General features: G+C 44.9%; 1 long non-coding RNA gene across 1 annotated transcript in view; it reads right to left on the bottom strand.

Moving 5' to 3' along the window:
• The window catches only part of LOC115086041, a 54,741-nt gene that overhangs the window by 17,668 nt on the left and 20,565 nt on the right, over window positions 1-16,508 (bottom strand). The window contains exon 2 of the long non-coding RNA XR_003855028.1: window positions 3,484-3,577. This is a non-coding gene — a long non-coding RNA (uncharacterized LOC115086041). The remainder of the gene's footprint in view (window positions 1-3,483; window positions 3,578-16,508) is intronic.

The following is a 16,508-nucleotide window of genomic DNA, read 5'->3' as shown; positions in this document are numbered from 1 at the left end:
TCATGCCGGACATGCACCGAAAGTGAAGAATGCCTTGAAAGTCACATTAACTATCATCAAATATTGAAAAGCCTAATAATTGGTAATACCTATAAGCCCATGAACCCATCCCTGTTTTTTTTTCTTTTTTTCTTTTCTTTTTTTAATTGGGAGATGGATGCCCTTCATCCTTCTACTCTGTGAAGGTGGACACCTACCACCGGCCACTGGCATCCCGCTCCGTTAATGCCTCTGTGGCTACTGCCGCTCCATGCAGTGTTTTACTACCTGCTCTTTATATGCGTCCTCTAGAACTGATGGATCCCATCCCTGGGTTTTTTTATTATTTATTTAATTGGGAGATGACAGCCCTCCATCCTTCCGCTCCGTGAAGGTGGACACCTACCACTGGCCACTGGCATCCCGCTCCGTGAATGCCTCTGTGGCTACTGCCGCTCTGTGCAGTATTTTACTACCTGCTCTTTATATGGACACCTACCACTGGCCACTGGCATCCCGCTCCGTGAATGCCTCTGTGGCTACTGCCGCTCCGTGCAGTATTTTACTACCTGCTCTTTATATGTGTCCTCTAGACCTGATGGATCCCATCCCTGTTTTGTTTTTTGTTTTTGTTTTTTATTTAATTGGGAGATGACAGCCCTACATCCTTCCGCTCCATGAAGGTGGACACCTACCACTGGCCACTGGCATCCCGCTCCGTGAATGCCTCTGTGGCTACTGCCGCTCCGTGCAGTATTTTACTACCTGCTCTTTATATGCGTCCTCTGGACCTGATGGATCCACAATATTTATCCCATGCCCCTTTGAAGTGCTTCACAGTTTTGGACTTCACCACTTCCTCCGGAAGGGCATTCCAGGCATCCACCACTCTCTCCGTGAAGAAATTCTTCCTGACATTGGTTCTTAGTCTTCCTCCTTGGAGCCTCAGCTCGTGACCTCTGGTTCTGCTGATTTTTTTCTGTTGGAAAAGGTTTGTCATTGTCTTTGGATCGTTAAAGTTTTTCAAGTATCTGAAAGTTTGAATCATATCACCCCTGCTCCTCCTTTCCTCCAGGGTGTACATATTTAGATTCTTCAATCTCTCCTCGTATGTCAACCGATGAAGACCCTCCACCTTCCTGGTCGCCCTTCTCTGTACCGCCTCCAACTTGTCCTTGTCTCTTTGTAGATACGGTCTCCAGAACTGAACACAGTACTCCAGGTGAGGCCTCACCAAGGACCTGTACAAGGGGATTATCACTTCCCTTTTCTTACTCGATATAAACTTAGATTGTAAGCCCTCTGGGGATAGGGAAATACCTACAGTACCTGGATGTAATCCACTTTGAAGTGCTGTGAAAAGCAGAATATAAAAACATACTGATAAAACCATTTTGTAGACTAGGGGCGTCATTTATCAAAATGCGATAAGGTGTTTTCACATGCAAAAAGCCCCGTTAACGCATGCGATAGGCCCTTAACGCATGTGTGATGCAAATTCAGAAAATAGGAGGAGTTAGAGAGTGGGCTGGGTTAGCTTGTGTATGAAGAGCTATTGCACAGCTGTAACGTCGATTTTAACTACACCTCTTTGGATTGCGTTAGGCTGTGCGATAGCTGCTGTGACCGTGCGGTAAGGTTTCATTGCCATGTCTCTAAGTCCTATTTCAGGTGAATTGATGGGTCCAGAGGAAGGAGGAGAGGGAGAGGGAGAGGGAGAGGGAGAGGGAGAGGGAGGGAGAGAGAGAGAGAGAGAGAGAGAGAGAGAGAGAGAGAGAGAGAGGAGAGAGGAGAGAGAGAGAGAGAGAGAGAGAGAGAGAGAGAGAGACTGGCCATAATGTCATGGCCCATAGGTAGGTATTTGTATCCCTATGGTAGGCCCATCTAGTAACTCGAGGTAGGGTTTAGGTAAGAGTGTAGGGGGTTAGGGGCCACTTTGACATTCTACGTGACACCTACGAACAGAACAGTGGTCTCTTGTGAAGATTTGCAGGCCTTCGGAGTGAGGAAACTCACTCCAAGATGAGATTTGGGCAATGTTCTCTCAACCTAGCTTGATGTTACCCAGGTAGAGAGTCCCTCAAGCTAGGTTGAGAGAACTTTGCCCAAATCTCATCTTGGAGTGAGTTTCCTCATTCCGAAGGCCAGCAAATCTTCACAAGAGACCATTGTTCTGTTCGTAGGTGTCACGTAGAATGTCAAAGTGGCCCCTAACCCCCTACACGCTTACCTAAACCCCACCTCGAGTTACTAGGTGTGCCTACCATAAGGATACAAATACCTACCTATGGGCCATGACATTATGGCCTCTCTCTCTCTCTCTCTCTCTCTTTCTCTCACATGTCTAGGACCATTAATAATGGTCCCCTGGTGGTTGAATGAAGGAAATACAACAGGTCTGGCACTTATCACAGAATCTGAAAATGGTATTGCAATTTGCGCTAACTTAGCTCTTCATACAGGTAATTAGTGCAAATTGTGATAAATGCTATATTAGTATAAAACATATCACATGCTGTACTTACCACATTTTGATAAATCCACCCCTAGGTTAGTCAGAATGGATACCCTGACAACATTTGCCAACTATTTGCCTTCCCCCAGTTGAAGTCTTGAACCTTACAATCTCTGCTTGTACGATGGTAGGGTCTCTGAGAATATGCTAGATGTTTTCTGGTAAAGTCTCTTCATATACTATTCCAGGGGTGGCCAACCCCAGTCCTCAAGAGCCACAAACAGACCAGGTTTTCAGGATATCTACAATGTATGCATGAGATACATTTGCATGCACTGTCTCCATTGTATGCAAATATATCTTATGCATATTCGTTGTGGATATCCTGAAAACCTGGCCAGTTTGTGGCTCTTGTGGACTATAGTTGGCCATCCCTGTGCTATTCCTACAGAAAAAAAATTAGTACTCCAAGGATGCAAAGACAAAAATTTGGACAAGAGACATAGAATGTGCCTTGGATTTCTGTCCTTTCGGTAGCCTGTTACTACTCTTGAGCTACCTGGCTGACTGAATAAATCAGGCTTTGGACAATCCAGATTTCTAATATTAATTTTGGTCAAGGAGAAAACTGGATTATTCATAGGTCACAATACTTTTTATTAGACCTACTAGTTACATATGAAAAAGGAAACTGTGATCTTGAAAAATCATGCACCACAACACCCTTTGCATTTTTCTGCTATTGGTCCAGTAAAATATATCATAACCTACAAAGAATATAACCTTTAGATGTACAATAATTACAACCCTCAAAATACTTCTTTCAACACAAGGAGAAGAGGTGAGAGAAGTCAGCAATGATGTCATGTGTGCTTTCTTTGGACTGTGAGTGGCACCTCCTTATTCAATTCCCTCTCTAATCCTCTGACCAGATCTCTTTTTGTTGCTGAACTGAATATACAAAACATGGATCATATAGTGGAACAGAACATTTTTTTTCATTTGCATTTCTCTCACCTTAGTTAAATTATTTTTATCATGATTCTCACCTTTAGTTGATCTTTTAGTGGGAGATTGGAGTTTACTTCTATTGAAATGGTCATTAATGTTCCCTGCAGTCTTTATGCATTGATTGTGCTAGAGCTTGTATGAGAGATACATATTTAAAGATAAAGAAAACACAGTATAAATAACAAAGTTCACATATTGTAGTATTATAACAGAGTAAATGGGCTCTATTTTCAAAATGATTTATTTCATCTGTGACAGTCGAAAAACCTTTTGTCAATCCTGGGTGCAGAAGAAGCTGCCAGGAGACAGGAAACTAAAGATACCCAAGAACTGAAAAAGGCAGATAACAGAAGCTACATGTTTGCAGACAAGAATTATCTAGTTTTCCTTGAAGTAGTTTGTGAGGAATGTCAACACCAAGCAATGCCTTGTGGTTTATCAAGCAAAGACATTTCTTCAACATTGCAATCTTTTGATCACAGGTCTGTTTGATGTTGCTGCATCTGGTGTTAGCAGTGGGTATTATTTCTCAGACACTGATGTTTTTATCTTAATACTAAGCAGTCCTTAAATTCACTGTAACATTGAATTGTTGTTGGTGAGCTATGGTAGGAATGGAAAAATGCATTCCAGTCTGTGATTCAATCCGCACTCATCTAGCAATCTACCCTTCAAAGATTTTATAGTTAGGTAATGGAGCCAAAGAAAAAAATAAGCAGTTTCAAATCCCTTCAAGAGGCACTTCGTGTCAAAAAATGCCATGCATCTTATTTAATTGCAGCTTAGGGACATGCCATATATTTAAACATTTTCACCGAGTGTTTCTCCCTTAAATGGAAAACCTAAACTGCAGAAAGTAATTTTAGAAAGCTGATGTCTGCCAGGTACAGAGAATTGCTCAGATCCCTCCACTGTCAAACCTCAGGGCACGCCCAGCTGGGCTTGCTACATTAGCACACCCTCTTCCTTCTCCTTCAGACACTGAAAGACTGTGTGCCAGAGGCCGGCATCCCAACGTAGCAAGTTGGGAGAGCCCACAGTGACAGCTGTCAGTAACTGAAGGCTCGCAAGGCATGTTAATAGGCATGTGCCTGCATTTCCAAAAAATAACTGTCTTTTTTCATAAGAAAAAAGCCAATGAAAAAATAATTGAATATACATTGAATTCTGAACCTATAGAAACATGGCAGAGAGAGACCATATGGCCTATCTAATCTGCCTTATTAGAAGTTAAGTAAGTTTTTTTTTTAATATGAATTGCCAACAGTACTGAGAAAAAGGTTAATATTGCTTTTGTTATGCAAGAATATTTCATACTCATGAGTATGTCTGCCAACTCTATTCACTAAATAATAATCATGCTAAAAAAATGTCTAGCTAGAGCCATGACATTTCCTAGAACTATTTCCAGCCACAGTGCGCCTCCATTAGATCATTAGATCATTTATAACTGGATTACATAGTACAAGAGTAGGCAACCTTTTGGAAGTGGAGTGCCAAGATTTAAATGGGGGAAAGTTAGCGCTGGTCTTTGACACAAGCCAGTTGGTATCCTGATCCGCCAGATTCCTTTCACACAACTCGTGAATATTTTAATTGACATTCATTTTTTGTTAAAATGTTCAAGAGATATGTATAAATGATTGAAACTGATATGTTTTTCCTCACGTAAAAACAAAATTATAAAAAAGGAGAAGAGAAAAATGTATCTCACTCCCTCCTCCACCTCCTATTAGGAAAACAGAGCAAGCAAGACTGCTACAGATCCCTACACAAACTATGTGCTAGATAGCAGAAAACCTCACTTCAGTCACACATACAGAGCCTCACCAAATACAGAATAAAATGACCATAAAATAGTATAAATAGAAACATGCAGACAAAAATAGATTGGAAACAACAACAAGCCAACTTCTGTATGTAGTGCAACAATGGAAATATTGTCATGTCATAAACATCAAACAAAAAAATTAAGAAATATAAAATATCAATCATAATTGTAAAATCATATCAATAAAAAGAATAAATATTTCAAAACAGCGGATGAATAGAATAACATACAATAATTAAAAACTCATATACACATTTAAAAACATTTTCAAACTCCAATAACATATTTCAAAGACACAAATACATCAAATAACACCCAATAATAAATATTATAAGGCAAAGAAAACCTATTTTGCATACCTGGGAACTTTTGATTTCCAGTCACAGGAAAATTGATTCTTACCTGCTAATTTTTGTTCCTGTAATAGCACAGATCAGTCCAGACCAGTGGGTTATGCATCCCTACCAGCAGATGGCAGCAGAGAGCAAACTTTGAGTCTATGCCCTATAATTGAGAGTGTCACCTGCAGCCCCTCAGTATTAAACTGTACCCAAGTTTAGAACAAGGAAATTTAACTTACAGGACAAACAAAACCCCAGCCTGGATACCCCGAAATGGAACTAGACCACTAAGGTCCTCAAAAACCGTTCAGAAATTATACAAAACATTGTCTTAACGAACTTGGTTACTTAAAAGTCAGTGCTTCTGAATGCAAGTCAGACCCCAGAAAATCAGTCTTTCGGTATGACTACCAGGGCGGGCCTCTAGACTGATCTGAGGTAGTACAGGAATGAAAATTAGCAGGTAAGAACCAATTTTCCTTTCCTGAACATACCGAGATCAGTCCAGACCAGTGGGATGTACCAAAGCACCCCCACACCAGGCGGGAACCCAAAAGACCCGCTCTCAGCACACTTTCGCCGAAAGTAGAAGTCTCAGGCACCTGAACATCCAAACGATAATGCTTGGTGAAAATATGAAGGGAGGACCACACTGCAGCCCTATAAATCTCTTGGGGAGAAACCATCTGGCACTCCACCCACGAAGTTGCCTGAGCTCTCATAGAATGCGCCTTCGGGCCTGAAGGTACCAGACGAGCCTTGATAAAGTAAGCTGTGGAGATAGCTTCTTTCAACCAATGGGCTAAAGTAGCCTTAAACAATTTTTCATCCTTCTTGGATCCACCAAAGGCCAGAAAGAGATGATCCGAATGTCATAAGGAATTAGTAGCATCAGAGCTTTCAGAGAAGCCCGATTCAAGGGTTCATAGGGGTCCTCACACAGAACCCATAAGACCAAATTGAGACTCCATTCCGGACAAAGTTTACGAAAAGGAGGCTTCAAATGCTTCACCTCTTTCAAAAAACGGAGGACGTCAGGGTGAAAAGCCTAATTCTCCCCCTGTACTTTACACCTGAGACAGCCTAGGGCCGACACTTGAACCCGAAGGGAGTTTAACATGAGGCCCTGCTGCAAAAAGGCCAAAATCTGCGGCACAGACATGACAAGGGGATCCCAGCCTTATTGATCACACCAGGACTCAAACACCTTCCAGACCCTGATGTAGGCCATGGAAGTGGCAGGCCTTCTGGACTGGAGAAGGGTAGAAATCACCTGCTTCGAATAGCCCCTCATGCGCAAGCAGCTCCTCTCAAAAGCCAAGCCGCGAGACAGAAGCAATTCTCCCAATCCAAAAAGATGGGACCATTGGTACAGAAGATCCGGCAAATGAGCTAGCGGAAGGGGTCCATCCACCGACAGATGCATCAGATCTGCTAAGCATGGACGACGTGGCCACTCCAGCATCACAAGAACCATCAACCTGGGATATATCTCTATGCACCTTAGAACACGACCTATGAGCGGCCACGGTGGAAACACGTAGAGGGGAACTCCCATCGGCCATGGGCATACCAGAGCATCCAGCCCTACCGAGCCTCTTTCACGCCTGCGACTGAAGAATCTCGTGGTCTTTGTGTTGACTGCTGTTGGCATGAGATTTTTTTATTTATTTATTTGCTTTTCTATACTGACATTCATTGGGGTATATCACATCAGTTTACATTTTAACGTTTAGAAATAGTGGGCTGGATTTTAAAAGCCCTATGCGCGTAAATCCAGCCGGATTTATGCGCGCAGGGCACTCGCGTGCCAGCGTGCCTATTTTGCATAGGCCGCAGGTGCGCACATAGCTCCGGGACGCATGTAAGTCCCGGGGCTTCGTAAAAGGGGCGGGAGGGGCGTGTCTGGGGCATGTCCGGGGTCAGGGGCGGGGCGGGGCGGGTCCGGGGGCATGGCGCCGGCCCGGGGGCGTGGTCGAGGCCTCCGGACCAGCCCCCGGGTCGGGTGATGGCGTCCCAGCAGCCCGCTGGCGCGCGCAGATTTACGCCTGCTTTCAGCAGGCGTAAATCTGCCAACAAAGGTAGGAGGGGGGTTTAGATTGGACCGGGGAGGTGGGTTATGTAGGGGAAGGGAGGGGAAGGTGAGGGGAGGCGGAAGGAAAGTTCCCTCCGAGGCCGCTCCGATTTCGGAGCGGCCTCGGAGGGAACAGGCAGCGCATGCCAAGCTCGGCGCGCGCAGGTTGCACAAATGTGCACCCCCTTGCGCGCGCCGACCCCGGATTTTTGTTCGCGCCTGGTGCACGAAGAAAAGTATGCGCGTGCGTAAATTTATAAAATCTACCCCAGTAAGACTAAAGTGTCTTATTATTATTACATTGTAACGGAGGCAGTTTAACAATTAAAGTAATTACATTTTAACAGGGTGGAACATTGTAAGGAATTAACTCAATAGCTCAACAAAACAGTTTACAAAACAAGTAATATTTACATTAGGATGTAGGCATCTCAGGAGATATTACTTTGTGAAAATGAGTATGTTGGAACATGGTGGGTTTAATGCGATACGAGGGCATGCAATAAGGCTAGGTAGGAATGAGACATTTTCATTTTATTATGAGGGTGGGATGGGGAGGGGTTCTGTGGGCTGGTAGGCTTTTTGGAATAACCAGGTTTTAGAATTTTTTTTGAAGGACTGGGTAGAGGTCTCCAATCTGAGTCGAGCAGGGAGTGTGTTCCATAAGGAAGGGCCAGCTATTGAAATGGCGCATTCTCTGGTTGTGGTGAGGTGTGCTTGTTTTGCTGAGGGTATGTTTAGCAATCCTGTGTTCTTGGATCTGAGGTTTCTTTGGGTCTCATGGTGGTGGAGGACGTCTTTTAGCCATTCCTTGTTTTTATTGTGGATGGATTTGTGTTGTAGGGTTAGGGCTTTGTATTGGATTCTGTGGGTTATTGGGAACCATGAAGGTCTTTGAGGATGGGTGTGATGTGGGAGGAACGACTGCTGTTTGTTAGGGATCTGGCTGCTGCGTTTTGGAGGAGTTATAAGGGTTTGAAGGTGGATGAAGGGAGCCCGAGGAGGATGGAGTTGCAGTAGTCCAGTTTGGACTATAAGAGGGATTGGAGAACAGTCCTGTAGTCTTTATTGAAGAGGAGGGGCTTGAGTTTCTTAAGGACTTGTAGCTTGAAGTAGCCCTCTTTTATTGTTGCGTTGATATGTTTTTTTAGGTTGAGCTCGGAGTTCAGTGTGATACCTAGATCTTTTACTTCAGTAATGCATTGGGTGAAAGGATGGGGGGGGGGTCTTGGTTGTTCTTTGTGGGGTGTTTGTTTGTTATGTGTAGTATTTCAGTTTTTGTGTGATTGAGTGTGAGGGATAGCTGTGAAAGGAGGTTTTTTATCTGGGTTGAGTAGGATTCCCATCTCAGTAGGGTGTGTTGCAGGTTTTCTTTGATGGGAAGTAGTATCTGGACATCATCTGCGTAGACGAAGTAGTGGAGGTTCAGGCTGGAGAGGAGTTTGCAGAGGGGGTGCAAAGGTACAGAGAAGGGTGATCAAAATGATAAAGGGGAATGGAACAATTTCCCTAAGAAGAAAGGCTAAAGAGATTAGGACACTTCTGCTTGGAGAAGAGACAGCTGAGGGGAGATATGATAGATGTCTATAAAATAATGAGTGGAATAGAAAGAGTAATCATTAATCAGTTCTTTACTGTTTTGAAAAGTACAAAGACCAGGGGACACACAATGAAGTTACTGGGTAATATATTTAAAACAGGGTGGAGGAGAGCAAATTAAATGTAATGGCTATGTGGGTGCATTTGAGCTTGTTTTAAATTTACCATCGCACAGGCTAATTTTAAAAAGAGCGCATGTGCCCCCATACACAAGCATATGGGCTTGCGAATGGAGATACATGGGAATTTTAAATCATGGAGGCGTACTTACATATTTCCATTCCAGAGGATCATCAAAGATTCCTCAGGTTCAAGGTGCTTGGAAACCATTTCCAGTTCCGGGCTCTCCCGTTCGGTTTGACCACGACTCCTCACACCTTCATGAAGGTCATGATTGTTGTAGCAGCATTCTTGTGGAGGGACAGAATTCTGGTGCATCCATGCCTGGACGACTGGCTTATCCATACCAAGACAGAGGAGGAGTGTTCACATTCAATTCACCAGGTGATGCAGGTCCTGGAGACCTTAGATTGGATGATCAATGTGGCAAAGAGTCACCTGACTCCGTCCCTGTTGCTGGGGCGCACTTCAATACCCTGAAAGGCTCGGTGGCCCTAACCCAGGACCAGATATTCAAGTTGCAGGACCAAGTTTGACGACTGCTTCGCCTTCCAGTTTCAAAGGTCTGGGACTCCTTGCAAGTCCTGGTGTCCATGACATCGACCCTGGAGCTGGTCCCTTGGGCCTTCACTCATATGCGTCCCCTGCAAAGCGCCTTGCTGTCCTGCTGGAACCCAGTGTCAGAACAGTTCCACATGCCATTGCCCCTGCTAAAGGAAGCTAGAACCAGCTTAGCATGGTGGCTAACAAAGGCCAATCTGCAGAAGGGCATGCCCCTCGAAGTTCCGGATTGGGTGGTAGTGACAATGGATGCCAGCCTTATGGGCTGGAAAGCAGTGTGACTGGATCATTCAGCTCAAGGCCTATGTTCATCAATGGAATGAACCTGGTCTATAAATCACCTGGAGACAAGAGTGGTGCGCAGAGCTCTTGCACATCTTCTCCCCTTGGTCCAGGGACAAATGGCAGGATCTTCTTGGACAATGCGACAATGGAGGTATATGCCAATTGCCAGGAAGGCACCAAGAGCCAGGCCATAGCTCGGGAAGCTCAATTCCTTTTCATGTGGGTGGAGAGCCACCTCCAGGAGACTGCGGCCTTTCACGTGGCAGGAGTAGACAACATTCAAGCTGACTTCTTAAAACGTCATCAGCTGGATACAGGAGAATGGGCATTGTCCCAGGATGCATGGATCTGCATTTGTGCTCAGTGGGGGACACCTCAGTTGGATCACAAATTAATCCAGACCACACTATGACTGAATACCTTCCACTCTGAAACTGATCAATCCAAAAAATACACTGAATTCCACAAACCATGCCCCAACGAAGAATTGATGGAAACCCTCCCCAACTCCTTGACCACCCTCGACCTCAACGATGCAAACACTGCCATCAACTCTTGGCTCTCCATCAATGCCGAAATTGCCAAATCCAAATGCCCAATTATCTCCAAAGTAATCAACACAGACAACCCCCATAAAACACCTTGGTATAAGTCAGAACTAAAAAACACTAAAAGACTCCTCAGACAAGCAGAGAAAAGATGGAGAAGATATCCTACCTCGCCAACCTCGACAGATACAAAACACTGCTCCACATATACAGAACAGACACAGACAAAGCCAAACGAGAATTCTACTGAAAGAAAATTCACCAATATAACCCTAGAATCCTCTTCAACTTTGCCTCCAACCTGACCCAACCAAGCCTCAACCCACTGTCAAAGAAAGACTCCGCAAAGACCTGTGAAGAACTTGCCTAATTCTTTACAGACAAAGTTTCAAAGTTAATACCAACCAATCCCCCAGCAAATCCAAAAAGGCTAAATCCCCACAACACAACATCTCCCACATAGACCACCTTTGACCTCATTGCCTCCACAGAAGTCAAGAAGGTTATACAAAAAATCAACCCAGTGGCCCACCCCCTAGATCCCATCCCAGTCAAAACCCTCAAGCTAATCCCCAAAGCCATTGCCAAACCTATAGCCAACATAATAAATACATCCCTTGAACAAGGCCTCTTTCCTGAAGCCCTCAAATGCATCATAATAAAACCCAATCTAAAAAAACCACAGCTAAATCCCTTCAACCCAGCCAACTAAAGACCCGTCTCCAACCAATCCTTCATATCAAAGATCATGGAAAGAATTGTCATTCACCAACTGTCGGAACACCTGGAAACTCACAAAATCCTGTACCCCACCCAACATGGATTCAGGAAATCACTCAGCAGTGAAACGCTACTACTATCCCTCACAGACACCACCCTGAGAGGTCTCGAAGCCGGGCACTCCTACCTCTTAATATTGCTGGACATCTCTGCTGCCTTCGACACCATCAACTACAATTCTCTACTAACCCAACTAACCAAAATTGGACTAGGTGACAAAACCATAAAATGGTTTGAATCCATTCTTATCAAATAGATCCTACAAATTGCGACTAAACAACAGCGAATCAAAACATTTCCCACTCCCCCATGAGGTCCCACAAGGTTCTTCCCTCTCCTCCACCCTGTTTTAAATATATTACCCAGTAACTTCATTGTGTGTCCCCTGGTCTTTGTACTTTTCAAAACAGTAAAGAACTGATTAATGATTACTCTTTCTATTCCACTCATTATTTTATAGACATCTATCATATCTCCCCTCAGCTGTCTCTTCTCCAAGCAGAAGTGTCCTAATCTCTTTAGCCTTTCTTCTTAGGGAAATTGTTCCATTCCCCTTTATCATTTTGATCACCCTTCTCTGTACCTTTACTAATTCTGCTATATGTTGCGCGTCCCGGCCACGCTGGTGCTGCGACCTGGCCTGCTCACCTCGGGCTCCCCTCCATGGGCTCCGCTCTGTCCTCCCTAGCAGCAGCAGCCAGCTCTTGGAGTCCCCAGCGCCTACCCCAAATGCCTCTGTCGTCACAGGTCTCTCACAGGGGCTCCGCGTCCTCGGTGTCCTCGGCCTTGCCCCTAGGCGAGCGCGCGGCTGGCGCTCCTTCATTTAAAGGGCCCAGGGCAGGAACCTCGGGCCAGATGCCTACTGATGACATCATGTAAGCGTCCTATATAAGGCGAGGGCCTTCCCTCAGTTCCTCGTCTTGGCAAACGGGTCGTCACACTTGTGTGAAGCTAGTTGCCGTCCTGTGTTCCTGCGTTCCTTGTTCCTATGCTTGTTCCAGTGTTCCTGTGTTCCTTGTTCCAGTGCTTATTCCAGTGTTCCTGCATTCTTGTGTCTTCCAGTGCTCCTGCGTTCCTGTGTTCCCGTGGTCCTTCCTGTGTTCCAGCGTCTGTTCCTGTTTCCTGTTCTACATTCCGCTACCCAGGTTGTACCTTCTCGGACTGATACACGGTACTGACCTCGGCTTGCCTCTACTGAGACTGCCTCTACTGAGACTCTACAGTTCCAGGCAGTTCCACTGCCTGGAACTGACCTCTGCATGCTACTAACCACACTCAGACTGATACCTGGAACTGACCTCTGCTTGCTTCTGACCATGCTTTGACTGACCACCCTCGGACAGACACCCTGGCTTTGACCCTTGCGCTCCAAATGGATACTCTCCTTGCTTCTCCTGTGACCACCAGGCCTGCCTGTTCTGATGCTACCCGCGGCCTTCTACTAGCTAGACCACTAGGCGCTGCCTATCCTGACCGGAAGACATTCAGTTCCTGTTCCGTTCCAGTGGTCTCCGGTACTCTCTGTTCCGGTCTAGCTTATCTGTTCTCCACTGGCCATGCACCTTTGCTCTTGGTGGGCACACCTCTCTGCTACCTCTCCGGGAGACCCTCAGAGGCCCACCTAAGCCCAGGCAGTCCGGGAATCCAAGGGCTCAACCCACGGCGCCCCCGGACTGTTATTGGTGAAGCTCCAGCTAGCCTCTGTCTTCTTGTGTGCTCTGCCTCCGGGTGGCAGGCGCCCTCTGGGAACCCTCAGAGGGCTGTACCAATCCTGCGCCAGGCCAAGTGTCCACCTCCAGTGCAACAGGTTGCAAAGGCCATGGACTTGACGAAGTCCTCCGCCTTACAGGCTATTCCAGGCCTGGCTACATGTGTCCGGGAGCAGCAGCAATTCCTCGAAGTATTGGCCACCTCAGTAGAGAGAACATAAGAACATAAGAACATGCCATACTGGGTCAGACCAAGGGTCCATCAAGCCCAGCATCCTCTTTCCAACAGTGGCCAATCCAGGCCATAAGAACCTGGCAAGTACCCAAAAACGAAGTCTTTTCCATGTTACCGTTGCTAGTAATAGCAGTGGCTATTTTCTAAGTCAACTTAATTAATAGCAGGCAATGGACCTCTCCTCCAAGAACTTATCCAATCCTTTTTTAAACACAGCTATACTAACTGCACTAACCACATCCTCTGGCAACAAATTCCAGAGTTTAATTGTGCACTGAGTAAAAAAGAACTTTCTCCGATTAGTTTTAAATGTGCCACATGCTAACTACATGGAGTGCCCCCTAGTCTTTCTATTATCCGAAAGAGTAAATAACCGATTCACATCTACCCGTTCTCGACCTCTCATGATTTTAAACACCTCTATCATATCCTCCCTCAGCCATCTCTTTTCCAAGCTGAAAAGTCCTAACCTCTTTAGTCTTTCCTCATAGGGGAGCTGTTCCAGTCCCCTTATCATTTTGGTAGCCCTTCTCTGTACCTTCTCCATCGCAATTATATCTTTTTTGAGATGCGGCGACCAGAATTGTACACAGTATTCAAGGTGTAGTCTCACCATGGAGCGATACAGAGGCATTATGACATTTTCCGTTTTATTCACCATTCCCTTTCTAATAATTCCCAAAATTCTGTTTGCTTTTTTGACTGCCGCAGCACACTGAACCGACAATTTCAATGTGTTATCCACTATGACGCCTAGATCTCTTTCTTGGGTTGTAGCACCTAATATGGAACCTAACATTGTGCAAGTATAGCATGGGTTATTTTTCCCTATATGCATCACCTTGCACTTATCCACATTAAATCTCATCTGCCATTTTGATGCCCAATTTTCCAGTCTCACAAGGTCTTCCTGCAATTTATCACAATCTGCTTGTGATTTAGCTACTCTGAACAATTTTGTATCCTCTGCAAATTTGATTATCTCACTCATCGTATTTCTTTCCAGATCATTTATAAATATATTGAAAAGTAAGGGTCCCAATACAGATCCCTGAGGCACTCCACTGCCCACTCCCTTCCACTGAGAAAATTGTCCATTTAATCCTACTCTCTGTTTCCTGTCTTTTAGCCAGTTTGTAATCCACGAAAGGACATTGCCACCTATCCCATGACTTTTTACTTTTCCTAGAAGCCTCTCATGAGGAACTTTGTCAAACGCCTTCTGAAAATCCAAGTATACTACAAACAAGTAGTTGTTTGTCCTTTGCAGAAAAATAATAGCCAAGCAAGTAATCTGAGTAACGGGGAAATCCATAAAAAACTGAAGCAGAGTGTGTTTCAGTCCCTGATGCAGCGATGCGAAACGCGCGTCGGACTGATTTGTAATTCTGACATTTAGAGTCACTTCAAGGAAGATTTAACCCCGACACAGAATTTTATGAAAAAATTCAAAAACCTAAAAAATATAAGTAGTAGAATAAAGGACTAGAGCCAATGATTAAACGTGACCTGAAGTGGCAAGACCTCAAAGCAAAAAACGCTGGTATGCCTGCAGGTGTTATGATGGCTCTGTAAGTAAATAGCACATTAAGCAAAATCATATTTACATGACGTCTTTTTAGTGAAGGGTAATTGAAGTCTCCCATTTACTGCACTACCAATTTGGTTAGCTTCCCTAATTTCTCTTAGCATTTCACTGTCTGTCTCACCATCTTGACCAGACTACGATCACAACTCAAAGAGTCCGCCATGGCCAACCCAGGGACTCTCACTTATTCTGCCTCTTCGCCCTCATGGGTACTGCTGGCCCTCCCAGCTCCTCCCCATTTCAATGGGGATTCTCGTCTCTGTCAGGGTTTTATCAACCAATGTTACATGCAGTTTGCATTACAGCCTTCCTTATTCCCAGATGAAGAGATAAAGATCACTTTTATCTTATCTCGTTTGGAAGGGAAAGCCCTGGCATGGGCCTCCCCGCTTTGGGAGCATTCTGACTCCATACTCCAGCAGCTCCCTCAATTCATTTCCACGTTCCAATGCACCTTTGATGATCCAGGACGACAAGCAGTCACTGGCCACCATCTCCTCCACCTCCTCCAGGGGTCCCACTCCATCTCAGAATACACCATGGAGTTCTGAACCCTTGGCAACAGAAACATCCCTCAGCCCCGGCGCCCCGACGACACCCGAACCACCATCTGAAGTTCTGGAAAGAACGGATTTACCACCTATACTGCTGGAAAAGACATTGGCCTTGCTGAATTTTGGTGCCCAGAGAAGAGCCGGGGAAACACCAGGCTCTTTGGAGAACCCGGAAGTCCTGGGTTCCAGGGGCCAAATGGCAGAGGCACAGCGTCGAGACGTTGTTGGAGAAGGCCTGGAAGAGGTAGGAAAGGAGGATCTTAAAATAAGAATTATATGTAATCCCCCCTTGATAAGACCTCAGAAAATAACTTTGGAGGAAATATGGAATATGCTGGCAATGATGGATAAATCCATTAATGTGTTAACTTCTAGGAGGCAAGATAGTATTACTAAGACTCAGAATTTGGATAACATGGTAATAAAAATGGAAACTTCTTTAAAAGCTATGGAGTGAAAAATAGACGTTATGGAGTTGGTTCCAAATAACCTGATAAGATCAGAAAAGTTTCATATGGATACAATGCAAGTTTTTGAAAACTAATTGAGAAGGGCAAATTTAAAGATCTTAAATTTTCTGAAGGCAAAAATGATTTCTGCTAATGGTCTATTTAAGAGTTACCTTTTGGACATTTTAAAATTTCCCAATCGGGCATTACCTACAATATCCAGAATATACTAGGGATGTGAATTGTGTGCCCGATCAGCTTAACGATCGGGTTCGGCTGGAGGGAGAAAAAAATCTGATGGTGGCGGCCATCTTTAAAGATGGCGGCGGCCAGCCAGTGCTCCTACCATGTGATAGGGGCCGGCCAATGGCACGGATACCCTGACACAT

This window comes from Rhinatrema bivittatum, chromosome 2 (genome assembly GCF_901001135.1).
Source record: "Rhinatrema bivittatum chromosome 2, aRhiBiv1.1, whole genome shotgun sequence".
Classification (NCBI taxonomy): domain Eukaryota; kingdom Metazoa; phylum Chordata; class Amphibia; order Gymnophiona; family Rhinatrematidae; genus Rhinatrema; species Rhinatrema bivittatum.
The sequence above is the reverse complement of the archived record's forward strand: the minus strand, read 5'-3'. Positions and strand labels throughout refer to the sequence as shown.